This window comes from Lithobates pipiens, unplaced genomic scaffold, assembly GCF_037356315.1.
Source record: "Lithobates pipiens isolate NorthernLeopardFrog02 unplaced genomic scaffold, aLitPip1_a1.2 Scaffold_27, whole genome shotgun sequence".
In the NCBI taxonomy this organism is placed as follows: Eukaryota; Metazoa; Chordata; class Amphibia; order Anura; family Ranidae; genus Lithobates; species Lithobates pipiens.
Genome location: NW_027507788.1, coordinates 47,003,102 through 47,021,231, shown reverse-complemented (window position 1 = coordinate 47,021,231; position 18,130 = coordinate 47,003,102). Strand labels below are relative to the sequence as shown.

At 41.1% G+C, this 18,130-nt stretch overlaps 1 long non-coding RNA gene across 1 annotated transcript in view; it reads left to right on the top strand.

The window, feature by feature from the left end:
• Positions 1-18,130, top strand: part of LOC143933858 (uncharacterized) — a 170,830-nt gene that overhangs the window by 122,004 nt on the left and 30,696 nt on the right. The window lies entirely within an intron of this gene.

Sequence of the window (18,130 nt, the reverse complement as noted above, 5' to 3'; positions counted from 1 at the left end):
CAGAATGGCCCCCCACCCCTTCAACCTCCTGCAGCAATGCTGGTAGATCTCATACATCTATTTCCCTAAGACAACCTCTGGATATGACGCTGAGCATGTGCACTCATCTTTTTTGGTTGAACCATGGTGAGGCCTGTTCTGAGTGGAACCTGTCCTGTTAAACCTCTGAATGGTCTTGGCCACCATGCTGCAGCACAGTTTCAGGCTTTTGACAATCTTTTTATAGCCTATGCCATCTTTTAGAGCAACATTTTTTTTTTCAGATCCTCAGAGAGTTCTGTGCCATGAGGAGCCATGTTGAACTTCCATGGACCAACATAAGAGAGTTAGAGCAATAACACCAAATTTAACTCACCTGCTCCCCATTTACACCTGAAACCTTGTAACACTAACACATGACACCGGGGGGGCGGGGGGGGGCATGGCTAATTGAGCCCAATTTGAAAATTTTTACTTAGGGTTGTACTCACTTTTGTTGCCAGTGGTTTAGACATTAATGGCTGTGTGTTGAGTTACTTTGAGGGGACAGCAAATTTACACTGTTATACAAGTTGTACACTCACTACTTTACATTGTAGCAAAGTGTCATTTCTTCAGTGTTGTCACATGCAAAAAAGATAAAATAAAATATTTACAAAAATATGAGGGGTGTACCCACTTTTGGGAGATACTGTAGATATATCTATAGATATCTATATCTATATATCTGTATATATGTGTATATATACATATATTTATATATATATATATATATATATATATATATATATATATATATATATATATATATATATATATATATATATATATTTCAGATTAGATAGATAATTAGTGTATTAGAATTAGATACATCTTGCTTTAAATTTTTTTTAAAGGAATGACATGTAACTGTTATTTATTTATATATAAAATGTTTGCAATAAAATGATTTGATTAAAAAACATAAAATGACATAAACACTATAATTTTTGGGATGATATCTTCCCTCCTATACCTGCTTAAATGGGTTGCAAACCTCTAAAAAATTAACAAAACATATCCCTCAACTGGGGTTTACACATATGCGAACACAGACATCACATGTGATTTGCTCCACATTGCTGGTGCAGATCACATGCGATGTCTGTGCAATGCAAATTCGGCCATACAGTTGTATGGCTGAACTCACTTTGGATTTACACAAAAAAAAGGTGCAGGAACCTTTTTTCTCATGCACTGGAATCTATGAACTGATCTGGGGGTATCATTAACTTTGTGTTGACACCAGCAGCATTTCGCAGAAGGCATTGTGAATTGCCTGCGGGGGTGATGCGGGAAACGGCACTGGAATTGCGCTGTTTCCGCATCGCAATAGTGTGAACCCAGGCTAAATAATGTGTACTGGCCTCAAGTCAAATCACCAAATGTGTTTTCTGTCTGCAGTCAATTTCCTTTATCTAATAAAAAAAGAAAGAAATGCCGGCGCTAAAATAATTTTCTAATTATGTACTATACTGGTGTGCTGCAATCAAATAAACCCCTTCTATGAAGTGACACAGAAACAAATTTCCTTTATCTGCATGAGATATTTCTGACACACTGTGCCAACTTCAAAGGACCAAGGGGTAAGGAGTAAGGGAGCTCTAGCACACAGTCTGTGTTTGACAGCCTCAACCGTGAACGTTTCCCTATGAGATTGTGTAGAGGAGGGTGTGTCCCTTCCCTGCACTCATGTTTCAGATTACACTGAGATCTCCTCTGTGAGATGTTCAATGTGTGACATCAGATCCTCACCCCTTGCCTCTGGAAGCTAAGAAAAGCTGTGTAAATGTTAACATTTAAATGGATGTATAGAAGAGATGGCGGCAGATAAACAGGCACAACTTATGTAGGAGAATTTGTTTCATATCTGTGCATCACTTGAGGCCAGTCACTTCATTAACCTTCCACTCACTTTTTTGTGCTCAGTCTCGCTTGGGCTGAGGGGTGCGCAGAGTGCAGGGCTGAGGGGTGCGCAGAGTGCAGGGCTGAGGGGTGCACTGTGCGTGGAGTACAGGGCTGAGGGGTGCACTGTGCGTGGAGTGCAGGGCTGAGGGATGCACTGTGCATGGAGTGCAGGGCTGAGGGGTGCACTGTGCATGGAGTGCAGGGCGGAGAGGTGCGCGGAATGCAGGGCTGAGTGGTGGGCGGAGTGCAGGGCAAAGGGGTGCGCTGTATGCAGAGTATAGTGCTGAGGGGTGCGTGGAGTACAGGGCTGAGGGGTGCGCAGAGTGCAGGGATGAGGGTTGCGTGGAGTGCAGGGCTGAGGGGTGCATGGAGTGCAGGGCTGAGGGGTGCTCTGTATGCAGAGTGTAGGCTGAGGGGTGCGCGGGGTGCAGGGCTGAGGAGTGCGCAGAGTGTAGGGCTGAGGGGTGCGCAGAGTGTAGGGCTGAGGGGTGCACGGAGTGCAGAGCCGAGGTATGTCCACCACTTGGCTGAGATTTTCAGTGAGATTGCCACAGCCAGAAATGATAGGTCTGCCAAGTGGTTTCCTTTTCTGTTTGTGTAGTTTGGGCAACGCGTAAAACGTGGCTTCACTGGGGTGACTGGTTCTAATAAATTTCCACACATGTTTAGTTGTAACATTTTGGTGGAATGCCATGTCCACCAATAGGTAGAAATCCCTGGTAAATTTGTCCAGTGAAGACCGCTGAATCGGTCGATATCACTCAGAGTTACATAGTATATTCATGCACATCTCGATGTACTGAGCGCTGTCCATGACCACGACATTGCCACCCTTGTCAGATGGTTTGATCACAATGTCGTGGTTGCGGGCCAACGCATCAAGTTCAGCTCGTTCATCACGATCGAGATTGCTATGTAGTTTTGGAAAGTTTCTCATTGTCCTAATATCTGCTGTCACAAGTTTTAAAAAGACAGATGCATTTGCTTTGAGCTTGGAGAGGGACACAAAGTGGATTTATTTTTTAATAAAGGGCCAGAAGCATGTGCTTTTGTTTGAATGGTGGGAATGTCGTCTACTGCTGCAAGAAGGGCCTCTATGTTAACTGAATCTATGAGGTTTTCAGGTTCATTCTCTTCTAGTAGATGCATTAAATTGTCCAGTGCTTGCATATCCTAACTGGTTTGTCTGGTTTCTGGACTTTGTTTTTTTGCATATAAACTTTTTAGTAGAATCTTATGAATAAGGAGGTTGATGTCCTTGATTACCCCACATCTGTCCAGACTAGAGTCTGGGCAGAAAGTGAGGCCACGTGCAAGGACATCCATCTCATGTGAACTAAGTGAATGTGGAGATAAATTAACCACGTTTAATGTGGTTTTTGCTTGTTGGTTGTGTGAATTTTGGATGGATGTGATTAAAGTTTCTTTTGATGGGTCTTTGTGTAGCCCCTCATTTGGTCTAAAAAAGTACCTAGAGGTAAGGACTGTGATCGTGTGGTTATTGAAGTGGTAGATGCATGCAAGGAAGATCCAGAGCTACTAACTGGATTAGGTATGTCTGGTGTGTCACTATGGGTATTAAACCAGGAGTGGCTACCCTTACCTATCCTTGGAGGAGAACCCTCTGTGTGAGAGGATTCATCATGTGATTCATCACCTCGACAGCAAAGTTTTTGTTGTCTCCGACCTTTTTGTTGAGAAAAAGGCTGTGAAGGAGAAGAAAAGGGTAAGTGTACAGAAAATTCATACTTATTAGTGCGGGCATTTCTATTTGAATTTCCCAGAAATCTACCATTAGTTTGATTTGATTGCCATTTATAGGCTTTTCCATCTTCAAAGGCCTTTCAATCCCGTTCCATCCCATTGTTATTTTTTTTATCCTTTTGAATTAAAATGTTTTTGTTGAATTGTTCCAAATGGCATTTTAATTTTTCCCTCGGGTTCAGCATAGAGGGAATGCATTTGGAGAATAACATTTGAATTTGAAATTTTTCGAATTACTTATCCAAGCCTATTAAACGTTTTTGATATTCATTGATTAACAATAACATCATGGTTTTGGAGCATGATTTTAAATTCTCCTCCCAGGCAGTTTTAAAGCTGGGGTCGAGGTTATCAAAGGTAGGGAAAATTTGTACCCTGAGCCCAAAAGGGTTCAGGTTTTCAGTGATATACTCTTCAAACGATTTTATATGCCAGTGTAACAGGGACTTTTTCTCTAGAGTTTGGCTGAGAGTTTGAAAAATTGCTGATAGTTCGGAGTCAAGAGACTCTTTTTGTTCAAAATCCTTATGCAGTTTAGTCATAAAAGTCATCCATTGGTCTCCTTGGTAGGATGCCATAGAGAAATGGAAAAAGAGGGGGGGAAGGGGAGAGAAACATATGCACCATCAATTTTGACATATTTCAACATGGACATGTCCTTCCTGAACGGGTACTGTTTTGCTAACATAATTTAATATACAGTGATAAATCTGAGTGCCAGGGATGTCCTTGTTTACATCTGTTTCTTTGTCTATATTAATATACTGCTAAAACTATGTCTCTTATGTATATCATTTTTTTTTCATTCTTATTTGTATGCCCTCTCTAGGACCTTGACAATGCTTGTTTGCAACTCAGGACCATAAGAATGCTTGTTTGCAACTCAGTTTCTGCCTCCATGGGTTCTCCCTGTTCTTAAGATCAGATGCCTAATAATATACCATATGTATTTAATATAATAATTTTTTATGCATATATTTTTTACCATTTCTTTTTTGTCCTTTCCCTATGTAAACATGCTGGCTGCTATAATCTCCTTTGTCCACTAGGTGGCTCTAAGCCCTGTTCCCATGCAGCTCTGCTTGTACGCAGACACCCGGCGGGTAAGCTGCACTGGCACTGGATGGGCAGATGACGAATTGTTTTTTGTCTCTGCCCCAGTCCTATTGCGTTAGGAGGAGCTTGTTTACATCTCTGCTGTCGTTTCCATGATGAGCAGGAAGCGTTCCCCCGCCGGTGACACGTGACATCGTCGCACCCTATGGGGAGTGGCTACTCCACGCCCTCCAGAGAGACGCTCTGATTTCCGCAATCAGCTGCATGTTATGCAGCTGAGCACGTGGAATGGACAATCTGATTGGCTGACGCCAATCAGACTTGGTATGTAAATGCTGACACTCGGCTGGTCTGTGTAAGTTCACTGGCCGCCAACTTTGATGTCAGCAGTGCATTCAGCTCTAATCTGAGGTAATTACTCCCGCTATAACAGGCATTGTTTGGACATGCCTTTTGTCCATGTGTCTACTAATAACTTCTTTATTTCCTCTACTATTCCCCGACAAAGGGAGGCTTATCTCAAATGTCTCCCTGTCATAATTGTCCCCACTGTGCTAACCCCTGATCGCTGTTTGTAGAATCAGGCGTCCCTTGTAAATGTGTCCCAGCGACCGGCCTGTGGAAACACGAACTACCACCTATGTCGTGTGTATGTGGACTCATGCATCCAGCATGCATCCTTCCCTGCTGTTTTTATCAATGAATCAAATATATGTAAGTACTTTTTGGCCTTGTTACTCCACAATATGGCTTAAATAAGTTTAAGATAAGATTCTGATGTCTTTGTCAAATTACCATGTAAATATTATTATACACGTATACTTTTGTGTTACAGACAAGAAAATAATAAACCCACTAAAAACCGCCCCTGATGAAGGAAAAAATATGTTCAAATGCGATTTTCGGAAACATAACGGGATGTATGCAACAAATCTTAAACTGAGCTCAATTTAATTTGAGCAGTATTTTGGATTACTAGCTTTGGGTGGTAGATAATTGTATGTCCTACTGACGTTGATTTATTGGTGTATTGTTTATATTTTATAAGCAAATTGTGTTTATACTTATACATTTTTCTATTTTTGTATACTAATAAAGTTGGCACCTTTTTGCCTTTTTTTTTTTTTACTTATTTACCTTCTATTACTTCTTTCTGCCATTTCAAAGTCCCCCCAATACACTTTGCTGCATGTTCATTTTACAATGCAATGTAGGATGTTGGCAGACCAATACACTTCTCAATTCTCATATATTTTTTCTTCTCTCCTTATTCCAAACCTTCTGCATAAGGGCATAGGTAGGGTAGAGTTTATTAGATTTGCTGAAATGCAGGGCGGGCGCACCACTCTCACAATATGTTTGGTTAACGCCACTCCACCAGCTTCTTTCAAACACTGTAACTCCTCTAATTTTATTCTAGTAGGCTTAGAGTGCCAGATTAGGGATCTAAAAATTGAGTTTATAATACGGAACTTTTTCAACGGAATGGCCATAGGGGCATGGTATGGTGTGGTACATAGAGCAACTGTGGCACCATAATCATTTTTATGAGATTTATCCGCCCCACCTGAGACATCTTCAGCTTGCTCCATATTTTAACCCAATCGCGACAGCGATTGAGTAAAGAGGTCAGATTAAGTCTGACATAGTCTAATGGGTAAGGAGTAATCTGTATGCCTAGGTATAGAAAATACACGAAAAGCAGGATCTCCTGTATGGTCAGTTAAGAGGGGTCAGGTTTCACATCCAACAACATTATGGAAGACTTAGTCCAATTTATGACCAGACCGTAATATTCCCCAAATCTCTTTATGCTGCACAATCAGTGTCCAGCAGTAAAACCTGTCAGTACCTCATTAGTGCTGCCCATCAGTGCCACCTGTCAGTGTCAATCAGTACTGCTTATCAGTGCCACCTGTCAGTGCCCATTAGTGCCACCTATTGGTGCCCATCAGTGCTGCATATCAGTGCCGCCTATCAGTGCCCATCAATTCTACATTATTGGTGCCTCCTCATCAGTGCCCATAAGTGCCACCTTATTAGTGCCAAGTCATTAGTGCCCATCAGTGCCAGGGAAAACAAAATTTTATGACAAAAACAAACTTTTTTTTCAAAAATGTTGTTCTTTTTTAGTTTGTTTAGCAAAAAATAAAAACCCCAGAGGTGATCAAATACCACCAAAAGAAAGCTCTATTTGTGGGAAGAAAATCATAAAAATGTAGTTTGGGTAGAGTGTTGCATGACCGCACAATTGTCATTAAAATTGTGGAAGCATTGAAAGCTGAAAATTGTCCTGGGCAGGAAGGGGAGAAAGTGCCTGGTATTGAAGCGGTTAAGACTGGGACTATTTTTCAAACTTGTTGTTTACAAGTTAAAATATTTTTTTTTGCAAGAAAATTACTTAGAACCCCCAAACATTATATATATATATATATATATATATATATATATATTTTTTTTCTAACACCCTAGAGAACAAAATGGCGGTCATTGCAATACTTTCTGTCAATACTTACCGTATTTGCGCAGCGGTCTTACAAGCGCACTTTTTTTGGAAAAAATACACCTTTTTGAATTAAAAAAATAAGAATATAACAGTAAAGTTAGCCAAATCATTTTTGTATACTGTGAAAGATGATGTTACGCTGAGTAAATTGATATCCAACATGTCAAAGTTGCACCCGCTCCTGGAATGGCGACAAACTTTACCTTTAAAAATCTCCATATGCGATGTTTCAAAAATTCTACAGGTTGCATGCTTTGAGTTACAGAAGAGGTCTAGGACTTATTGCTCTTGCTCTAATGATCATGTGAATACCTTACATATGTGGTTTGAACACCATTTTCATATGTGGGCGCTACTCATGTATGTGTTCTCTTCTGCACGCAAGCTTGATGAGGCGCATTTACATTTTTCTGTTTATTTATTTTACCTTTACATTTTTTATTTTTACACTGTTCTTTTTTTTAAAAAATTGTGTCACTTTTATTCCAATTACAAGGAATTTAAACATCCCTTGTAATAGAAAAAAGCATGACCGGACCTCTTAAATATGAGATCTGGGGTCAAAAAGACCCCAGATCTCAAATTTACACAAAAATGCAATGAAAAAAAAAATGTTGTTTGAAAAAAAAAATTTGCTTTAAGAGCTATGGGCGGAAGTAAGGTTTTGACATCACTTCCACCCTGCAATGGTATGGAGCTGGGTGGGGGCCATCTTTCCCTCACTCAGCTCCATACCTAACACAGAAGAGGACCCGATCGCCTCTGCCACTGGTAAGCAATGGAGGGCACTGGAGCGCAGCAGGAGGGGGGCCTCTCCCGCTGCCGATAAAAGTGATCTTGCAGCGAATCCGCTGCAGAGACCACTTTTATGTGAAAGCGGACTGCCTGCTGTAGAAAGAGGATATCCGGGCTTATGACAGCTAGCTGCTGCCATAACAACGATGTTCCTCTTCAAAATACCACTGTATAATGACAGCAGGCAGTCAAGAAGTAGTTAAATAAGCAACAATAGGAGTAATTCCATGAATAAACACATTTTCAAACTCGATTTTTGAAAAGTAAATTATTGTATGTTTCCAGCGGTATTCTTAGCCAAGGGGGATAGATGAGTGAACATTTTTTATATACTCTCGGTGTTAACAGCAAAGTATTCAATCTTCCTCAGCCATTGGCATTTGAGCTTGTCTGAGAGAGTTCTCATTGACATCAAACCACGCTGATGCTTCGGCTGCTTTTTCAAAAACATGGGTTTGTCCCCTGGAGGTGATTCATAGTTTTGCAGGATACAGCATTGTATATGAGGCCTGCAGTCTCTGCAGGCGTTTTTTAACATCAGAAAAGTTTGATCTGCTCCTTTGCACTTCAGCTGAGAAGTCAGGGTAAAAGGAAATTCTTGTGCCATTAAACTGAATGTTTCTTCGTTCTCTGGCCAGTCTCAGGATAATTTCTCTGTCCCTATTTTTCAGCAGTCTCGCTAAAAGCAGTCAGGTGCCCTGGTGGTGACAGCCTAGTGGGGACTCTGTAAGCCCTTTCCACCATGTACAGATGTGTAAAGATTACCAAAGATATCTGTTAGCCACTGCTCCACAAAATGGAGTGGGGTCATGGCCTTCCACCTTCTCTGGTAACCCTAACATCCGCATATTATTGCACCTCAAATGATTCTCAAAGTCCTCAGCACACATTTATGTGGCTTTAGCTAGCTGGGTAGTGGCTTGGGACTCCCAGAGCATATTAGGAACTTTGTTCTCCGTGTTACTCTCTGTAGCTGGCGTTTGCTCTCTAATTTTTTGAAGGTCCTGTCCAGTCAGACTGACCTCCTCCTTTAAACCTCCAAAGTGGGCTTGCAAATTGTTAACTGAGGCTGTGCACTTGTTAACAGACCTCAGGATAGAAGCTAGGGTTGGTTGTTCACCTTCCTCCATCTCTTCCAGCTCAGGAGTGTAGCTGTCACTCTGAGCTAATATGGCCGCCACTCCCTGCTCTATCTACCTGTCCTCCATGTCAGCGTTACTGGGGCATGAATCAGCATCCAGGTCAGGCAGGCTCGCCCGGGTAGATCTCTTTGTCATTTTCAGCGCATATCCTTGAGGTAGGTCGCCAGTCCAGTCTTTGGGGTACTTGTTTACTCACCCCCTCCTTGGATTTGTCTACGCCATGTGCCTTCTGTGCAGAGGCTGGTGTGGCACCATTTTGAGAATCTGGCCACGGGCCATCTCCTTTGTTTCCCCAGGTCAGCATTGCTGTTTTGAGGCTGTATAGATGTGCGGGAGGTACAGTGGGTGCTCCCCCGTGAATAATAGGGCAAAGCCGGGCGTCTCACTGTGCTGGAAACTGGATGGATTCAGGGTAATACGCGGGAGCTCTGTGTAGAAGTGTCTGCTCATATGCTGCACTGGCCACGCCCCCACATTTTTTTTAAAACAATCGTTTTTAAAGGAGCATTGATTTTAATGATGCTTAATGTGCAACAATAACAATTAAAAATTCCTTTAAATATAGTGCCTGGGGGCCCCCTTAGTCTGTCTGTAAAGTAGCACATCTGTAGCATGTATAGAACATGCTGCAGCAAAAATGAAATTTCTAAAGAAAAAAGTCAGAGTCAAATCACATTTAAATTGCCGCCAACTGGCTATTTAACCACTTCAATATGGGCCCCTTATACACCTTCCTGCTCAACTAGCTATTTAACCACTTCAATATGGGGCACTTATACACCTTCCTGCCACAGGACCCGGCGGTCACGGATGCTCTCGAGTGTGCACCCCAGGGGGCACGTGAGAGCGGAACTCTGGGAGGATGTCATATGATGGCCTCTCAGAGTTAAGAAACCGCCCTGTAGCCGTCATTCGGCTATGGGGCGATTGTTAAGTGGTTAAAGCAGATTACACAGCACAGTGCTTGTGCTGTATAATCTGTCTCCCTCTAAACTGTAAAAAAAAAAAAAAAACCTGAATATTGCACTTGCTGTATGCCCTCTCTAAATAGACCACGATAACCAGGGTAGCCCCGCCCTGCTCTCCTTTCTCGCCCTCACCCCCTCCTTCCTCCCTGCCATCTGCCTCTGTGTCTGTCTCTGGCCCAGCCCCGCCCCCCCGCCGCTATTGCTTGTAAATTAAATTAAAATCCTAACATTTTCACTGCCAGCTTCTCTATTAGAGGCTGGCATAGCACACTAGGTCATTCATTTTACAAAACGAGCACTGTAAATACCTAATATCAGCTGTCTTCAGGCCGGTCACATGACTCACGTTCGCGTTATTGCTCCAAGACAAGGCTTCTGTGGAGGAGACAAGCGGTCATGTGATCTCCCCGGCTGATGTCAGAGGGCTATCACAGCCCCTCCCTTAGAAGCCATTCATCAGAGCTGGAAAGTGGCCGTGAGTCATGTATTTAGGTATTAGGTATATAGGTATTTACAGAGCTCGATTTGTAAAACAGTGTGCTATGCCAGCCTCTAATAGCGGGGATGGCCAAATTTTTTATATATGGGTTAACAAACCCTTTAAGGATGCCGCAGCCAGCTTCCCAGCCCTGCTCCTTAAAAAACTGATTTTTCTGCAGTCTGATTGGGCAAAGTTTTGCCCAATCAGGGCACAGAATGCACGGTGCAGTGGGTTCCCCTGAATGGGGCGCACAGCCAATGTTTGGTCCCAACTCATGTTCGGCCCGAACCATTCGCCAACACTAGTCTCCAGCCTCAAGTTCAGCAATTAACACATGCTGGCACTTGTGTTCCTCAGAACTATCTATTCCACCTTCAATGGGGCTTGGGCTGGAGATACAAGAGAGGCCAATCTCATCAACTGAGGCTCCTACCTGGTACGTAAGACTTTCCTTTACTTCCTTTCAGTATGTATAATGCTATGAAAGAGTATTGGCCCCCTTCCTGATTTTTTTTTCTTGCATATCTGTCAGACTTAAAGTAGTCAGATCATCAAACTAATTTTAATATTAAACAAAGATAACCTGAGTAAATACAAAATTCAGTTTTTAAATAATGATTTAATTATTGAGGGAATAAAGCTGTCCAAAACTGCCTAGCCCTTTGTAAAAAAAAGTAATTCCCCCACCTACTAAATCATACATGAACTGTGATTAACCACATTTTTCAGAAAGCTGAGTTAAATTTCACTTGCCACACCCAGGCCTGATTACTGTCAGACCTGTTGAATCAAGAAATCACTTAAATAGAAGCTGTCTGACAAAGCGAAGCATGCTAAATGATCTCAAAAAGCAACACATCATGCCGCGATCTAAAGAAATTCAAGAACAGATTAAAACATGTATCAGTCTGGAAAAGGGTTACAAAGGCATCTGTAAGGCTTTGGGAATCCAGTGAACTACAGGGAGAGCCATTATTCATAACTGGAGAAAACTTGAAACAGTAGTGAACCTTCCCAGGAGTGGCTGGCCTACCAAAATTATTCCAAAAGCACAACGACTACTAATCCTGGAGGTCGTAAAAACCCCAGAACAACATCTAAAAAACTGTAGGCCCCATTTGCCTCAGTTAAGGTCTGTGTTCATGATTTAACTATAAGCCCTTGTACACAGGGTCGGACATTCCGACGGAAAATGTCCGATCGGACCATGTTGTTGGATAATCCGACCGTGTGTGGTCTTCATTGGACTTTTTCAGTTGGAATGTCTGACCAACAAAGTTTGAGAGCTGGATATAAAAATTTTCCGACAACGTGATCCGATTGGACCTTGTCCGATCGTTTGTAGAGAATTTCCCATCTGACAAAGTGCCACGCATGCTCAGATCAAATTCCTAGACCAAAGCTATTGGCTACTAGCCTGAACGTAGTCCCGTCGTAACTAAATAACATCATCACATTACGAACGATTGGATTTTCCAACAACTTTGTCCGAACCATGTGTGTGCAACACCAGTTTCGGACAAAATCCGTTGGACAAAATCCGACGGATTTTGTTGTCGGAATGTTCGACAGTGTGTACAAGGGCTATGAAAGAGACTGGGCAAAAATGGCATCCATGAGAGACTTCCCAAGCGAAAGCCGCTGCTGACCAAAAAGAACACAAAGGCTCACATTTGCCAAAAAACATCTTGATTATCCCCAATACTTTTTGGAAAATATTTTGTGAACTGATGAGACAAAAGTTGAACTTTTGGAAGGTGTGTGTCCCGTTACATCTGGTATAAATGAAACACAGCATTTTATAAAAAGAACATCATACCAACAGTTAAACATGGTGGTAGTAGTGTGATGGTCTGGGGTTGCTTTGCAGCTTCAGGACCTGGGCGACTTGCCATAAGTGATGGAACCATGTATTCTGCACTCTACCAAAAAATCCTGAAGGAGAATATCCAGCCATCAGTTTGTGATCTCACGCTCAAGCGCACTTGGGTTGCAACAGGACAATGATCCAAAACACACCAACAAGTCCAACTTTGAATAGCTAAAAAAAAAAAAAAAAAAAAAATTAAGGTTTTGGCACAGCCTAGTCAAAGTCCAAACTTATCCAAGATGATTGCAGAACTGCACCAGGAAAAATATTAATGAATTCAATAGTGAACAACTCAATGTGTACAGCACATCTGCTATTTGATTAATAAAAATCAACTGTCAAATGTGTAGTGTTTAGGGAGGGAGGAGAGAGAATATATTTTTTTCTTTTCTTTTTATACGAGTATGTATAACCGGATAAAAAATGAAACTATATATATGTAAGATCTGTTTTGTGATATGCATGCAATTAAATTGTATTTGTGTTAATGTATAAAAATTGTTGAAAATAAAATATAGAATTTACAAAAAAAAAAATGTGTAGTGTTTAAAACAGCACTCGTGCCATTCTTAATTGTGCAAAATCATATCAGTGGGAAAAAAAATGAAATCAATAGTGAAACAATAAAGTTATACCAACCAAAATATCCTATCAAACTATATCACATAAGAAATCACATATATTTAAAAATCACATAAACATATAAATGGTGCTCCAACTATTGTTAAAAAAAAGAAAGTCTGTTATGAAATAAAGTCTTGATCTCAAAAAAATGCTTGTCAATTGTTTCCAATAACTATGAAAGGTTGAAATAGTATGCAAAACTCTATGTGAAAATCCTCAAACAATTAAACATTACCAAGTGAATCCACCACCAGCTGAATTAAATGGACCTACCAGAGGTATCTTCTGGAAACCCAGCCAGTAAAGCTTTTTTCCTCTGGGAGTAATTCTCTGCAGTATAGATAGTTGCCTCTTTAGCTCATAAACATGGAGTCATCAGACCATCCATCCATACATCAGGGAAAAAGAGAGAAGAGTTCCCATAGTGTAAATCAATATAAAATCATATTTAATAAAACATATGTAAAAACGTCCCATTTTAAGGTATCTCCACTGACACCAGTATATCGCACTGTTTGTATATGAATCAAGTCAAGTTCCGCTGTAAACTCTGGTCGCAAAGTTCGAGCTGTCAGTACATAGTATAGTACACTGGCCCTGCCTTATGCATTTCCTCATTTGACCACCCCTTGAAAGATGTCAAATGCGTAGGTTGGGCCAGTGGATGTGACGTCACTACATATTGACAGCTCGAAGTTTGCTGCCAGAGTGTACAACCCCAGCTGTGCTGTGATTCGCTGCAGCACAAATCAACCAGCAGGTGTCGTCATCCGCCGATCGGCTGCGGTAATTACTGAAGGAAGCCCTGTGTATGTAAACAAATGTAGGGCTCTCTTTTGACAGCAACAATGTGCTGTTTTTTCTCCCTGCAAAGCAGGAAGTAAAACAAAGAAAACAGCACATTGCTTTGTAAAAACCGTAAACAGCACATGTTTTAACACATGTTGGGCATACATGTAACCCCTTGATCACCCTAGATGTTAGCGCCTTCCCTGCCAGTGTCATTACAGTCACAGTGCATATTTTTAGCACTGTTCACTGTATTACTGTCACTGGTTCCCAAAAAAATGTTCGAAAGTATCAGCAAGGGTCCGATTGTCTACTGCAATATCGCCACAATAAATCGCTGATCACTGCCATTACTAGTAAAAAATAAATAAAAACTCCATACATCTATCCCATAGTTTATTAGGATTTTTTTTTTTTTACCAAAAATATGTAGCAGAATACATATTGGCCTACATTTATGAAGAAATTAGATTTTTTTTTTTATTGCATATATTTTATAGCAGAAAGTAAAAGATGTTGTTTTTTCAAACTTGTTGGTCTTTTTTTGTTGCGCAAAAACTACAACATGCAGGGGTGATCAAATACAACCAAAAGAAAGCTCTATTTGTGGGAAAAAAGGACATAAATTGTATTTGAGTACAGTGTCGCACGACATTGCATTTTTCAGTTAAAGTAATGCAGTGCCATATTGCAAAAAAAGAAATAAAAAAATATCCTGAACATGAAGGGGGTAAATATTCCAGAGCTAAAGTGGTTAAAACAATTCTGCAAAGAAGATTGGGCCAAAATTCCTCCACAGCGATATGAAAGACTCAATGTCAGTTATTGCAAAAACTTGATTGCATTTGTTGCCACCAAGGGTGGCACAACCAGTTATTAGGTTTGGGGGGGGCAATTACTTTTTCACATAGGGCCAGGCAAGTTTTGACAGCTTTTTTCCCTTAATACATGAAATCATCATTTAAAAATGCATTTTGTATTTACTTGGGTTATCTTTGTGTAATATTAAAATTTATTTGATGATTTGAATCTCTTATGCATGACAAATATGCAAAAAAATAGATAAATATGAAGGGGACAAATACTTTTTTCAAAGCACTGTATGGTAAACTTTTAGAACACTTCCAGTAGCATAACTTTAATGCAATTTACAATGATTAGCTCTCTGGCAACCCCAGACAGATCTCTGGTTTAATGGAAATAGTCTGCATAAACATTAGTACACAGTATTCTTTAAGACAAACATAGTACTGTGTTGTTTAACTGAGGTGAATAAAAATGTTTCTTTCTATCTACCAGGAAAGCAGCATGCCTTCAAAAGCAACAGTCCGTAACTATGAATTCTATTTAATGAACACCATCATTTATATAATGAATATACTCAACGCAAAACCATTAGATTCATTTTTGGAAATGTCAATAAGTGAGCTAATTAGAACAGGAAATGAAAAAAGTCTAATTTAACTGTATTCTGTTTGAGTGAATACATTTTCATCAAATGAAGGGAAAGCGTTTATCTGAATACACACTGTGGAGAAATATACAGTCTAGAGATGTAAAAGAATGCAATGCAAATCAAATGTACATTTGATTTGCTTCAGTTCATTTTATTACTTTTTTCAATAAAGATAATGAAAGAAAATAGCAATAGATAACAAACTTATTTCCGGCCTTTACAAAACCAACGTGATTAATTTTGTGTTAAATAGCCAGTTATATTTTTCAGAAGAGGTAAAGCTGACATAAGCAACAAGACTCTAGGGTCATATTTGGCTCCTACAGGGAGAACATAATGAATATTGTGAATAAAAGAATCTCAAGGTTTTTTTCTTCAATTAATTTATAATTTAAAATAATAATCACACAAAACTGTACAGCCCTAAATACTGTAACTATATTTAAACAGGGTGATTTAGTATACTGCAGATATCGTTAGTCTCTGGTAATCTTTATAGATTGATCTGTGGGCACTTAACCCCTTAGGACAGCCTTGACAAATTAAAGTCAGTCTGTTAAATCTAATGCCACGTACACATGACCGGACTTTTTGAAAGCAAAGGTCCGTCGGACAATTCGATCGTGTGTGGGCTTCATCGGACCTTTGCTGTCCAAAAATCTGACGGACTTTAGAAATAGAACATGTTTCAAATTTTTCCGCCAGAACTCCTCCGGACCCAGTTCCTATCGGGAAACCCAGTCGTCTGTATGCTGGTCCAACGGACCAAATACGACGCAAGGGCAGCTACAGCACCTGCCCGTGAGAATGTTTCCTCTCGGCTAAAGGGTACATTTTCCTATTACAGTGAGCACGAGAGAGAGGCGACAGTGTCCCTTTTGTCTGGTATGGATTTTAAGGGGAACCCCATATGCTGAAAACATGGCTTGTGTGTCCCCCCAAGGTCCATACCAGACCCTGATCCGAGCACGCAGCCCAGCCAGTCAGGAAAGGGGGTGGGGACAAGCAAACTGTACCAGGCCACATGTCCTCAACATGGGGGGTGGGTGCTTTGGGGAAGGGGGCGCCCTGCGGTCCCCCCACCCCAAAGCACCTTGTCCCCATGTTGATGAGGACAAGGGCCTCTTCCCGACAACCCCAAAGCACCCACCCCCCATGTTGAGGGCATGCGGCCTGCTACGGTTCAGGAGGGGGGGCGCTTGCTTATCCCCACCCCCTTTCCTGACCGGCCAGGCTGCATGCTCAAATAAGGGTCTGGTATGGACCTCGGAGGGACCCCCACACCATGTTTTTGGCGTAGGGGGTTCCCCTTAAAATCCATACCAGGCGACGGGGCTTGCAGGGTGTGAATCTCGCCGATAAAAGTGGCAAGATTGACTTCCTTTGCTAGTCCCTTTGTAACTTATCACGTTCAAAATGAACGGACTTTAGTCTGTGTGTGGGCAAGTCCGTTCATTTGGAAGTCCATCGTAACTCAGTTGAAAGTCCTTCGGGAAGAGCGTCGGACCTAGTCTGCTGGAAAGTTTGGTCATGTGTGGGCAAGTCCGTTCGTTTGGAAAGTTTGTCTGGAAAACCATCGGACCTAGTCTGTCAAAAAGTCCAGTCGTGTGTACGCGGCATAAGTAGTGCTATGGCCTCCTATTTTAAAAAAAAATGTTGGGACACTTAATTGCACATATGTGCATCTGATTTTCCAGTGATGTGTACCTCCTTAAAAGGATGGTTCACCTTTATCAACAACCTGCCTATGCAGGTAAGGGAAGTTTGCAGATTAAAACGAACTGTGCAGATCTGACGAAAGATGAATAATACCCTTGCTATAGGTGTAGGCCATTTACATACCTTATGATGCCTGACTGGAATAATCACAGGACTTTGCTAGGTACTTCAAGGACATTGCTAAGTAAGGACCTAGGCATCTCTGATTTTTACCCCCTCACATACTTTTTCAATCCAGTGATGCAGTAGCTCTGAGCTCAGCATTTGAGAACTCACTCTTGTGATGGTGGAGGTGAGCAGTAATGACTAGGCCTCACTTAGCAACGTCCTGGGAGTATTCCAGTCAGGCTTCATAAGGTATGTAAATGACCTACACTTATAGCAAGAGCTTTATTCAACTTAAGAATACAATCTAATTGAGATAGATCATCATAGAACTTAAGCACCTCATCCCTAGGTTTGTAGGAAAAAGAGCAGATTGGACGGGACTATATTGGTGCAATATGAAAACCAAATCAAAAACTAAGGTTAAAAATATTCAATATTTATTAACAATGGTCTAAAACATTATATTCATAAAACCATATGCTTATAACCCATGTATTATGGTCCATATTTTTTTATATAGCTGTACAGGTGTGGATCCTGACATGTTTCACCCTGATATTTGGTTTCCTCAGGAGATGCTATCCGCTTAGGGTCTCAGCCTTCCCGGGTTTCTGATATATCCCTTAGGAGTGTAGTCACTGGTTAATTTAGTGATTGAAAAATGCCATATCCACTACAGAGCTGCAGGTGGCCACAGGAGGCAGACAAGGAGCAGAAAGGGTTAAGCTGTAAACAGAAATGACACTGGGGCCAGAATCTACAGTACAGAGCGCTCACACAAGGTGAAGTATCCCTTTAAGCTTTCTGTAATGGGATGCTAATGCTGCTAAACTACTTTTAAATTCTGCTGTCACATTCACGTGGCCTGGGTTTGCTTGCACTGCATTGGAATGGAGAGATGTTTGCAACACCTTGTGCAATTAGAA